Consider the following 11,991-nt stretch of genomic DNA (forward strand, 5'->3'; position numbering starts at 1 on the left):
TTCATGTTAAGTTATGTTATGTTATGTTATGTTATGATATTTTCAAGCATGCTCATTCATGTATATGTATGTGTTAGTATTTAATTGTTTTAAATTATTTTAAACCCTTGTTATGTTAGCATGTTGGGCCTCTAGGCTCACTACACTGGTATGGTGCAGGTGAGTACGTTGAGGATGAGGTTGTACCCACCGGAGGCGAGGATGTATGAGCGGGCATGCAGTGACCCCGTGACCGTGATAGATGTCTGAGTCACATGCATGTTTTTGATTATGTCAGCACGTTACACATTTTGTATTATTTTTTTCAGTGGTTGTGAGTTTTGAATATTTTATTGAATGTTGTCAGTGCATGCAAATTTTAATCATTTTATTTATGCAGTATTTTTAATTAAATGTTTGACTCAGATATTTATTTTATTTTAAAGAATGCATTTTTATTTAAGTATTTAATTAATTATTTATTTATTTATTTTTAAATCTTTTTATTCTGTGCATATATGTATGGGCATATATGTACATATTTTATTTAGTAAGTATAAAAAAAAAAATTTCCGCATATTTATTTATTAATTATAGAGTTAGGGTCGTTTCAGTTGGTATCAAAGTCAGGTTCTTGGAGGGGTCATAACTGCTATGCGAGCTCAGAAATCCACGCTACCGGTCTGTAAGTTTTAAGTGTTTATAGCATGATTTAATTTTTAGAATTTAAGTTAGCATTAATTTTAAACAACTTAGTTATGCATGTCGATTTACGTAAAGTAATATGTGGTGGTGCAGAATGCCTCCGAGACCAGTTAACAGACGTGGGGGACCTCCACCTCCACCTCCACCTCCGCAGAACCCTATTGCAGCATTGGAGCAGGCCAATGCAAATATGATGGCAGGGATTACTGCTCTGTTAGAGCAGCAGGCTACTCGTCCCATGTTGTCCCATGAGGAGGACGTTGCTGAGAGGTTCCAGAAGAAGGGACCCAAGGAGTTTGTGGGTACCATCGATCCTTTGGTGGCGGAGGGATGGATTCGCTCTCTGGAGTCCATCTTTGCTTATATGGGGATCACAGACACCGACAGGGTGAACTGTGCGACGTACATGCTGAGGGGTGATGCAGCGCTCTGGTGGGAGGGTGCAGCCAGGGGAGTTCACCTTCCTACACTGACATGGGCAGAGTTTAGGCGTATCTTCTATGCCAAGTACTTCACTGAGGATGTGCGCAGTCGCATGATCCATGAGTTTATGAGTCTCCGTCAGGGGCACAAGACAGTGGTTGAGTATGTGAGACAATTCGAGAGGGGCTGTCACTTTGTGCCTCTGATTTCAGATAGTCCACCAGAGAAGTTGAGGCAGTTTGTGCAGGGTTTGAAGGCGGATATCAAGCATGATGTTCGCATGGCAGACGTCCTTACTTATGAGTCTGCAGTCAGTAGAGCCCTGCGTTCCGAGGAGGGTCGGAGAGAGATTCAGAGAGAGCAGCAAGGGAAGAGGCAGTTTCAGGCAGGTTATCAGCGACCATCTTCGCAGCGTCCTGCGAAGAAGCAGTTCTAAGGGCCGGCTAAGGGCCCGAATCCACAGCAGAGGCCACAGCAGCAGAGGCCGCAGAAGCAGAGGGGCGGGGCCCCTAATGCCATAGCTTATCCCACTTGCCCGAAGTGCCAGAAGATGCATTCGGGACCTTGTCTATTGGGAGCAGGAGTTTGCTACCACTGTAGGGAGCCAGGGCATCAGATAGCTAACTGCCCGAGGAAGAAGAACACCGCTGGTAGGGTGTTTGTGATGCAGGCCGAGGAGGTAGATCCAGACACCTCCTTGATCACCGGTATATCTTACCCCTAACTTTTAATAATTTTCCTTTGGTTAAAAATTTCGTCTTTAATTTGGAATTTATTGTTATTTGGGTTATTTAACTGCATGTTAGAATAGGAAAAATGTTTTACTTGTGATTAGAATTAAGAATTAGTAGTGACTCGTTGGGGAAAATTTAGTAGTGGTATGAAACTGTTGGGAATTTTTTGCGTGTAGGGAGAATTCTAGTTGGAGGCAACTCCACGTTTGCGTTGCCAGAGTCAGGGGCTACGCATTCGTTTATCTCCCTGGAGTTTATCAGGCGGGTAGGCATCACACCTGAGAGTAGTGACAGTGGGTATGATGTTACTATGCCATCAGGGCAGATTATTTCTACCTCGAAGGTTATTCGAGGACTGGAGTTAGAGCTGCAGGGACACTCCATTCGAGCAGATGTGGTGGTTTTGCATTTGAGTGGATTCGATTTGATTTTGGGCATGGACTGGTTGACAGTCAATGGAGCTTCGATTGATTTTTGTCGGAGATCAGTGTCAGTGAGACCTACAGTAGGCGACCCATTCACTTTTCATGCATCTCAGAGCAGTGATATTTCTCAGGTGATATCTCATATTCAGGCGAGGAAGTTGTTGAGACGGGGTTACCAGGGGTTTCTAGCGAGCATCGTCACGACTTCAGATCCATCTAGCAGATCATTATGAGAGATAGAGGTGGTTCGTGACTTTCCGGATGTCTTTCCGGAGGATGTTGTAGGAATTCCACCAGTGAAAGATGTGGAGTTCAGCATCGACTTAGTGCCAGACACCGTGCCTATCTCTAAGGCACCTTACAGACTTGCTCCTACCGAGATGAAAGAGTTGAAGGAGCAGATTCAGGAGTTGTTAGAGAAAGGCTTTGTTCGTCCTAGCTTTTCTCCGTGGGGAGCTGCGGTGTTATTTGTGAAGAAGAAGGATGGCAGTATGAGACTGTGCATCGATTACCGAGAGCTCAACAGGGTCACAGTGAAGAACAAGTATCCACTGCCGAGGATAGAGGATTTATTTGACCAGTTGCAGGGAGCTTCGGTGTTCTCCAAGATCGACTTGCGATCTGGTTATCATCAGTTGCGTGTTAGAGATGCAGATGTGTCCAAGACTGCTTTCAGGACACGATATGGGCATTACGAGTTCTTAGTGATGCCTTTTGGGATGACCAATGCTCCAGCGGTTTTCATGGATCTCATGAACCGAGTCTTTCAGCCGTATTTAGATTAGTTCATCATAGTCTTTATTGATGATATTTTGATCTATTCTAGGAGCATTGAGGAGCATAGACAGCATCTTCGGACAGCCTTGCAGACTTTGAGGGAGCATCGGTTGTATGCCAAGTTCAGCAAGTGCGAGTTTTGGCTTGAGCAGGTGGCATTTCTTGGCCACATTATTTCGAGAGATGGGATTGCAGTTGATCAGTCTAAGGTTGAGGCAGTGCAGAATTGGGGTATTCCGAAGAATGCTTCAGAGATTCGCAGTTTCTTGGGTTTGGCAGGATATTATAGGAAGTTCATCAAGGGTTTTTCCTCTATTGCAGTACCCTTGACTTCCTTGACCAAGAAGAATGCGAAGTTTATCTGGAGTTCAGACTGTCAGAGGAGCTTCGATCAGCTGAAGGAAGCACTCACTACTGCACCAGTGTTAGCGATGACAGTACCACACGAGGAGTTAGTGGTGTACACCGACGCGTCTAAACTATGTTTAGGCGCAGTGCTTATGCAGTGTGGTAAGGTTATTGCGTATGCGTCGAGGCAGCTGAAGATTCACGAGCAGAATTATCCGACGCATGACTTGGAGTTAGCAGCAGTGGTTTTCGCTTTGAAAATCTGGAGGCACTATCTGTATGGAGAGAAGTGCAAGATTTTCACAGACCACAAGAGTCTCAAGTACTTCTTCACACAGAAGGAGTTGAACATGAGACAGCGCAGATGGTTGGAGTTGGTGAAGGACTATGACTGTGACATTAGCTACCATCCAGGTAAAGCTAATGTAGTGGCCGATGCTTTGAGTCGGAAGTCGTCAGTGGTATCATGTTTGACCGTACAGTTACCACTACAGAGCGAGATTCAGAGATTTGGCTTGGAGTGTTATCCGAGTGGCCATGCACCGATCTTGTCAGTGTTGACGGTGCAGCCAGTTCTGCGAGATCAGATTAGGGAGGGACAGTCTACTGATGAGGAGTTACAGCGATGGAGACAGAGAGATGAGGCTAGAGGTAATCTCTTGTATACAGTGGAGGATGGTATCGTTCAGTACCGTGGTAGGATGTGGGTACCGAACATCGATCAGTTGAGAGCTGAGATTTTAGCTGAGGCTCACACATCTCCGTACTCCATTCACCCCGGAAGTACGAAGATGTACAAAGATTTGCAGCTATTGTATTGGTGGCCCGGAATGAAGAGTGACATCGGGAGAGTGGTGTCAGAGTGCTTGACTTGTCAGCAAGTCAAGGCAGAGCATCAGCGTCCAGCAGGACTTCTTAGACCTCTTCCTATTCCGGAATGGAAATGGGAGAATATTACGATGGACTTTGTGATTGGCTTACCGAGGAGTGCCAGAGGTTGTACAGCGATTTGGGTGATTGTGGATAGACTCACCAAGTCAGCTTATTTCTTGCCGGTGAGGACTACTTATACTTTGACACAGTATGCAGAGCTTTACATCAGAGAGATTGTTAGACTGCATGGCATACCAGTGTCTATTGTGTCAGACAGAGATCCGAGATTCACATCAGCGTTTTGGAAGAGTCTGCACACAGCTTTGGGGACGAGGCTTTTGTTCAGTACAACATTTCATCCCCAGACAGATGGTCAGTCTGAGAGAGTGATCCAGGTTCTCGAGGATCTTTTGAGAGCTTGTGTCATTGATTTTCGGGGCTCTTGGGAGACTAGACTGCCATTAGTGGAGTTTACCTATAACAACAGTTTTCAATCGTCTATAGGTATGGCTCCTTATGCAGCATTGTATGGGAGGAGATGTAGATCTCCTGTGCATTGGGATGAGGTTGGTGAGCGGATTTTGCTGGGTCCTGAGATTGTGCAGCAGACAGCTGACATAGTGACTCAGATTCAAGATCGGATGAGGACTGCTCAGAGTCGGCAGAAGAGTTATGCAGATACCAGACGACGAGATTTGGAGTTCGCTATAGGTGATCATGTATTCCTGAAGGTGTCACCTATGAAGGGAGTAGTGCGTTTTGGCCGGAGAGGCAAGCTTAATCCGAGGTATATAGGGCCATTCGAGATCTTGGAGAGAGTTGGCTTGTTGGCCTACCGTTTAGCTCTACCTCCAGGGCTAGCGGCAGTGCACAACGTTTTCCATGTATCTATGCTTCAGAGATATGTCTCCAACCCGTCGCATGTGTTGGATTTCGAGCCCTTACAGTTGCCACCAGATCTAGTGTATGAGGAGAGGCCAGTGCGGATCTTGGCTAGGGAGGAGCGGAGGCTTAGGACGCGGGTCATACCGATGGTCAGAGTCCAGTGGCTGAATCACTCAGAGGAGGAAGCTACTTGGGAGACCGAGGCAGACATGAGGAATCGCTACCCGGAGTTGTTCGGGTAAGTACTTTAAATTTCGAGGACGAAATTCAATTTAAGGGGGGGAGAATTGTAACACCCGGTATTTTTAAATACGTAAATCCGCATGCATAATTAGGATATTTAATTATTTAAATTTTAGATTTATGAGTTAAATAATTATGTGAATTATTTGTGCATGATTTAATTTATTTTTAAGCATTTAACCCATAATTAGTGATTTTTATGATTTTTAGTATTTTAATTATTTGATCGCGTAGACGGGACCGTTGACGGACGAGATGACAACTTTCTAGCCAATTAATTTCATGAGCCTTTTTAGAGCCCTAAAATATTATTTTGAGTTTTATTATCTCAAAATTTTTAGTATTTAATTTTATATAATTTTAGGAGTCCATTTTATTCAAAATAAGCCAAAATATTGACTTTTAGTATTTTTAAAATTCCCTTAAATTGTAATTTCGAGATTTTAAATTTAGTTATCAGATTTTAACTTTTAATTAGGAGTTTAAGTTGTATATTTTATATTTAAAACCTTTTATCTATATTTAATTAACCTATATTTTTAATTAACACAAAATCAAAACCTAAGCTACCCAAAACCCTCTCAACCGATCACTCACCTCCATCAGCCACCACCCTCAATATTCTTCATCTTCTTCGACCGAGCAAGCTACAAGAAGAACACCATAGCCACGCTTTTGAAGGTCCAAAGCTTGTCGTTGTCATCCCGTCGTCCCGGACACGTCCTACGTCCGTTAATCTATCGATATTTCGGTGAAAGGCATGTATTCTTCTGATTTTTTTGTACCTACCAGCTATTATTGTTTGTGTATAATGTATGCATCGAAGCCTTTACAGTTTTTCAGAAAGATATGTCGGCTTCCATATAATTCGAGAATTTGTCATGTGGTTTGAGGGAATCATGTCACGTTTTCAACCGTGGGTTGCAGCTAGCTGTTGGCCGAGGGTCCCGAGGGGTTTATGGCGTGGCCTGGACTCGAATGGCTCGAGTGGTTCGAGCCAGACAAGCCCAGGAAAAGCCAGGAGGTTCGATCAGCCCGGTAGAGATCAGTTTAGGGTTTGCGGAAGGGGCTCGGGTTGGCTAGAAACAGGGCTGCATGGCTCGGGTTCAGTGTATAGGTTAGGACCGGCAGGACCCTGGGAAGGTCCTGCCGATGGCGGTCCGGCCAGTGGTGGCCAGACTGGTGCGGCAGCAGCCCTTGAAGGGCTGCTGCACGCAGCCGAGAGGAATTGAGAGAGGGGGGGATCGGGTTGGGCTGGGTTCTGGGCCTGGGTCGGGTCTGGGTGTCCAGGTCGGGTCAGTAAGTTAGTGGGTCGGGTTAAGTGGGTTCGGGTCCGGGTTTGGTGGGCCGGGCTTGAGTCTTTTTATTTTTAAAATATTTTATGAAATAATGGGTTTTTGGGTCAATTAATTAGAAATAAAATTATTTGGACTCCCAAATAATTTTATTTGGACTTTTAAAATTTTAATTAAGTTAGTCCATTAATTTTATGGGCTTTTGAGCCCATAAAAGTTATTGGGCCAGTCTTTGGGCTTTTGGGCCCATTGGGCCAGTTTAAGTTGTTATTGGGCTTAGAATGTTTTAAATGGGCTTTAATTCATTTAATTGGGCTTAGAATAATTTTTATTGGGCTTAATTATGTTATTGGGCCAGATTTAGGTAAATGGATTTGAGTTTTAGGGCCAGCAGTCCAGTACAATCCATGAGAAATTTGCATGTGTCCTGAATATATATTTAATTATTTTTATGCATTGAAGTTATTTTAATATTTATATGATAGTAAGAAATTAAATTAAATATATATGAAGGACACAAATTTTATTTAAGTACATGCATTCATGAAATAATTTTATGCATAATTAAATGTTTAAGGTTGAGCAATAATAAAATATTTTATGTTGGAAGTTGAAGTAGTGTGACAATTTAAGGGGGATTCGTCCCCATATGTGAACTATTGAAGGGCAGTTTACTGCCAATTTAAGAGGTGATTCGTCACCGCCACGTACGTTGGTTTTCACGTTGATCAGTATTTAATGTATGATTTAAGGTTACACTACGGATACAACCATGCGATGTTAGAAAATTAATTGCTCAACAATGTTTATGTATTATGTTATTTAAGTTAAGTTAAGTTATGTTATGTTATGATATTTTCAAGCATGCTCATTCATGTATATGTATGTGTTAGTATTTAATTGTTTTAAATTATTTTAAACCCTTTTTATGTTAGCATGTTGGGCCTCTAGGCTCACTACACTGGTATGGTGCAGGTGAGTACGATGAGGATGAGGTTGTACCCACCGGAGGCGAGGATGTATGAGCGGGCATGTAGTGACCCCGTGACCGTGATAGATGTCTGAGTCACATGCATGTTTTTGATTATGTCAGCACGTTACACATTTTGTATTATTTTTTTCAGTGGTTGTGAGTTTTGAATATTTTATTGAATGTTGTCAGTGCATGCAAATTTTATTCATTTTATTTATGCAGTATTTTTAATTAAATGTTTGACTCAGATATTTATTTTATTTTAAAGAATGCATTTTTATTTAAGTATTTAATTAATTATTTATTTATTTATTTTTAAATCTTTTATTCTGTGCATATATGTATGGGCATATATGTACATATTTTATTTAGTAAGTATAAAAAAAAAAAAATTTCCGCATATTTATTTATTAAGTATAGAGTTAGGGTCGTTTCAATAGTGATCAAAATCGATATCAAAACTCATATCAAACTCGGTAAAATTCAAAACATCAAACCGATATCCAAAACTCAAACTGACGGCATGACGACTATAACTGATCAAACCGGAAATGCAGACAGCAAAACAACAACTCAATAAACTCATTCCAATCCTCAAACCTCAATTTCAACACAATCCCAACACATCACAAAATCAAGGTTTTCGAAAATAATAAAAAAAATCATAACAATTCGAAACGTCGCTCTATTTCAAAACCGACAGATAATAAACGACCAGAACTCTGTCAAGAACAACATACTCGAATCTCGAACGATTCTAAAAACATCCAAAAACTAGAATGTATCCGATCGTAGAAAAACTTACGATATAACGGAGCTCTCGTTGCAGTGATCACTAAACTACCTTCAGAAATAGATTCTAACGGCCGGATCGAGCTCGGAATGAAATCACAAAGCTTGGAAACTTATTTGGGTCGTCTTCAATGGAGGAGGCATGCTTGAGGAAGGAGGAGAAGTAATGGACCAAGTCAAGCTAGACAAGAATATATATAAAATCCATTATTTGTGTTTTAGTCCCTGAAATTTCCAAAATTTGCAAAAAGGACCCTGATCAAAATTAAGTCGGCTCGTGAACTCTGTAATCTCCGATTAAATCAAATAAACTCATTTAAGATGAAAACAGGGCGTTACAATTTTCCCCTTCTAAGAAAAGATTTCATCCTCGAAATCATCAATATCAACTCATAAGAAGAAATTAAGAATTCAAGAATAGAATTAAGAACTCACATCAGATAAACAAATCCGGAAATCTCTGCCTCATATCAGATTCTGTCTCCCAAGTCGCTTCTTTGACTCCGTGATGACTCCACTGAACTTTCACCAAAGGAATCGATTTGGTTCTGAGCTGTTTCTCCTTTCTGTCAAGGATCTGAATCGTTCTCTCGAAATAACTCAAAGTTTCATCAGGTTCGGCTTCGTCAGGCTGAAGAACATGTGAAGGATCGGGGTGATATTTCCTCAACATCGAGACGTGAAATACGTCGTGAATTCCAGATAAAGAAGGAGGAAGTGCTAATCGGTAGGCTAGATCGCCTATTTTCTGTAAAATCTCATACGGACCGATCAATCTAGGTGACAACTTCTGTGAGACCCCGTTTCTAATCATCTAATCTCGAATAATTAAACACAATCAATCACGAAGAGCCGCGGAAAAATTGAATCAATATATATATATTTTTTTAAAAAGATTGCCTCGCGCCCGCGCGAGCTTTCTCCTCGCGCGCGCGCAGGCAAAAGGTCCAGAGGCTCACGGAAGTGCTCGCGCCCGCGCAAGGGGAGTGCTCGCGTGCACGCGGGCAAAACTTCCAGAGCCCCTCTAGGCTAGCCGCGCGCGCGCGAGGTCCAGCCTCGTCCGCGCGCAGGCCAAACGAACAGAAACCTGGAAACGCTGGAAAAATCAACCAAGATCAATTCCGATCAATCCTAAACTCAAGAATGCATAAATATCAAAATTTGGAACATGCAATATTCGAAGTTCTGCCAAAAAAATAAACCATAACAAGTTCGACAATAGGGTTCGTTCGACTAATAAAAAAAAAAACAAGTTCAAAGACATAACCCTACGACGCACGGTGTCTCACTTCTATCACTTCCAACTCGATCTAGTCATGCAGCTTGTTACTCGATCCTGCCCCACCTGCCGTCAAGTACACATACAAACAAAACGACAGCCGGATAATCCGGTGAGAATATAATTCCCAGTAAAAGAGACAAATAAAGCAATTTCAAATAATATAACAATTCATGCTATATAAAACAACGAGCCAATTAATTCAAAAAGGCATATCAGCTATCAACTCGAAATGCATTAAAATGCAATGCATGACTTCAAAACTCGGGATTATCTAATTGGATAATCGAATATCAATCGGTACTCGGTTGGGATCCCAGGGTCAAGTTTTTACGAACAACTCACCGACACACCCATTCGGGGTGGATGTCGCTCAACTCAGACCCCTAGACTTCAGAGCAACTATAAGAAGCATTCTAGCAATTGGAAAAACTCGAAATCCAATGCCACTTCAATATAGCTCCCTAAATCGTCTAAATTCAAAACGAATCGAATCTTCGGCTCAAGATGTATGCAAATGAAACTAAACTCATTTCATTTAAAATCAAATATTTCGAAAAGCATACGAGTATGTGATTTCTTTCGGGCACTCGAATTAATTCAAATTCGAGTTAATCGTCCCGTTCATTCAATCGTCGTCTTTTTACCTTTTCAAGTTCGCCGAGGATTCAAGTCTGAAAATAACAACGAACTCAATCAATAATCAATTGAATCAAAACAAATCAAAACAAAGAAACTCAATCAATATACCGTCTTCAATTCTCGAATCGGTTCAAACTCCCAAGTTCGTTCCAAACCCGAATCGTCAACCAAATCTGAAATGTTGAACATACGGATTCGATATCAATTCAACAACTCAAAAAAACCCGGAATCAAACCGAACAAACAACCGATAGTCCAAAACTCGATTTCGACGGCATAACGGCTATAAACGGTCAAACCAAAAATCATCAACATCATTAAACAATTCTAAACAACTCATATCATCTTCCAATCCATCAAAAACAACCAAATCCAACCAAAATCCAAACACCCATTTTTGAATTGAAGCTCCAAAAAATCATATAAAATCCAAACTTCAATCTTTTTCCGAACCAACTTCGAATACACGATCTATGCTAGCTCAAGAACAATATACTCGAAGATTATCAAATTCTGACAACCCGACAAAAATCAAAGTTTGTGGATTGTAGCAAAACTTACGTCAAAACGACGCCCTCGTTGCGGTGATCGTGAATCCCAACTCGAATCTGAAATCTGACGTTCGGATCGAGCGAATCGGACGGAAGAAGAGCTTGAAGAAGCTTCCATGGCTTCTCTCTCTCGATCTTGGTCTGCGTGGTGGAGTGGGGAGGAAGAGAAGAGTGATGGGAGAGAGAAATGGTGATAGGGTGATAGATATAAGTCATGTCAAATAATATACGCCCCCCATTGACTAGTCAACTGGCACAATTGCAAACCGGTACCTGAAACTCCAAATTAAATCAATTCAATCTCGGCTCAATTAATCCCTTCATTTCAATTAAATCCTGATAAAAAAATAATTTCCACTAATCCCAAAATAATTATTTTAAGGGCCTTACAATTCTCCCCCTCTAAGAATCGATTCCGTCCTCGAAATCAGAGCAGTTCAATCTCGTAAAAAAAACAAGATAAAGTTCGAAGACTGCTATGATAATTCTTCTCTCAAAATAACTCTGAAATCGCGGTTCTAATCAATTCCACTTCTCGTATCGTTTCTTCAAATCCGTATCAGCTCATCTGCACAAACTCATCTGAATCGGTCGTCTCAAACAAAATTGGCAACTCATCAATTTCAGTCTCAACATCAAAGAAAATATCTTCTAGAATCTCAAAGGAACCCGTGAGTTCGTCGAGATAGTCCTCTTTCTCATCATAACTGCCACAACCTCTAAACGGAGGAATCTTCTGAATTACTCGGCCTCCCTGAACATAAGTACAGAGATTTGCGTTGGAATCCGAATACTTCGTTCATCCTTCCTTTCACGTCGTCTACATCCTAGACAGGAATTCTCCATCCGTCTATCGAACCTCGAATCAAATCTGATCCCAAGTCAGGGAACTCAGAAAATCATCCCTCTCATTTCTTCTCGTACAACTCATTTAAAAAAAAATTGATATCAAGATACTCATCTGATAGCTGTTGTAGAGAAACCTCTCAAAAGATGAGAAATCCATCCAGCTAGTGCCAAAATCAAGCACTACAGCTCATCATATCCTCTTAAAGTCTATAACGCTT

The sequence above is a fragment of the Henckelia pumila genome, chromosome 4 (assembly GCF_033568475.1).
Source record: "Henckelia pumila isolate YLH828 chromosome 4, ASM3356847v2, whole genome shotgun sequence".
NCBI classification, from domain to species: Eukaryota; Viridiplantae; Streptophyta; class Magnoliopsida; order Lamiales; family Gesneriaceae; genus Henckelia; species Henckelia pumila.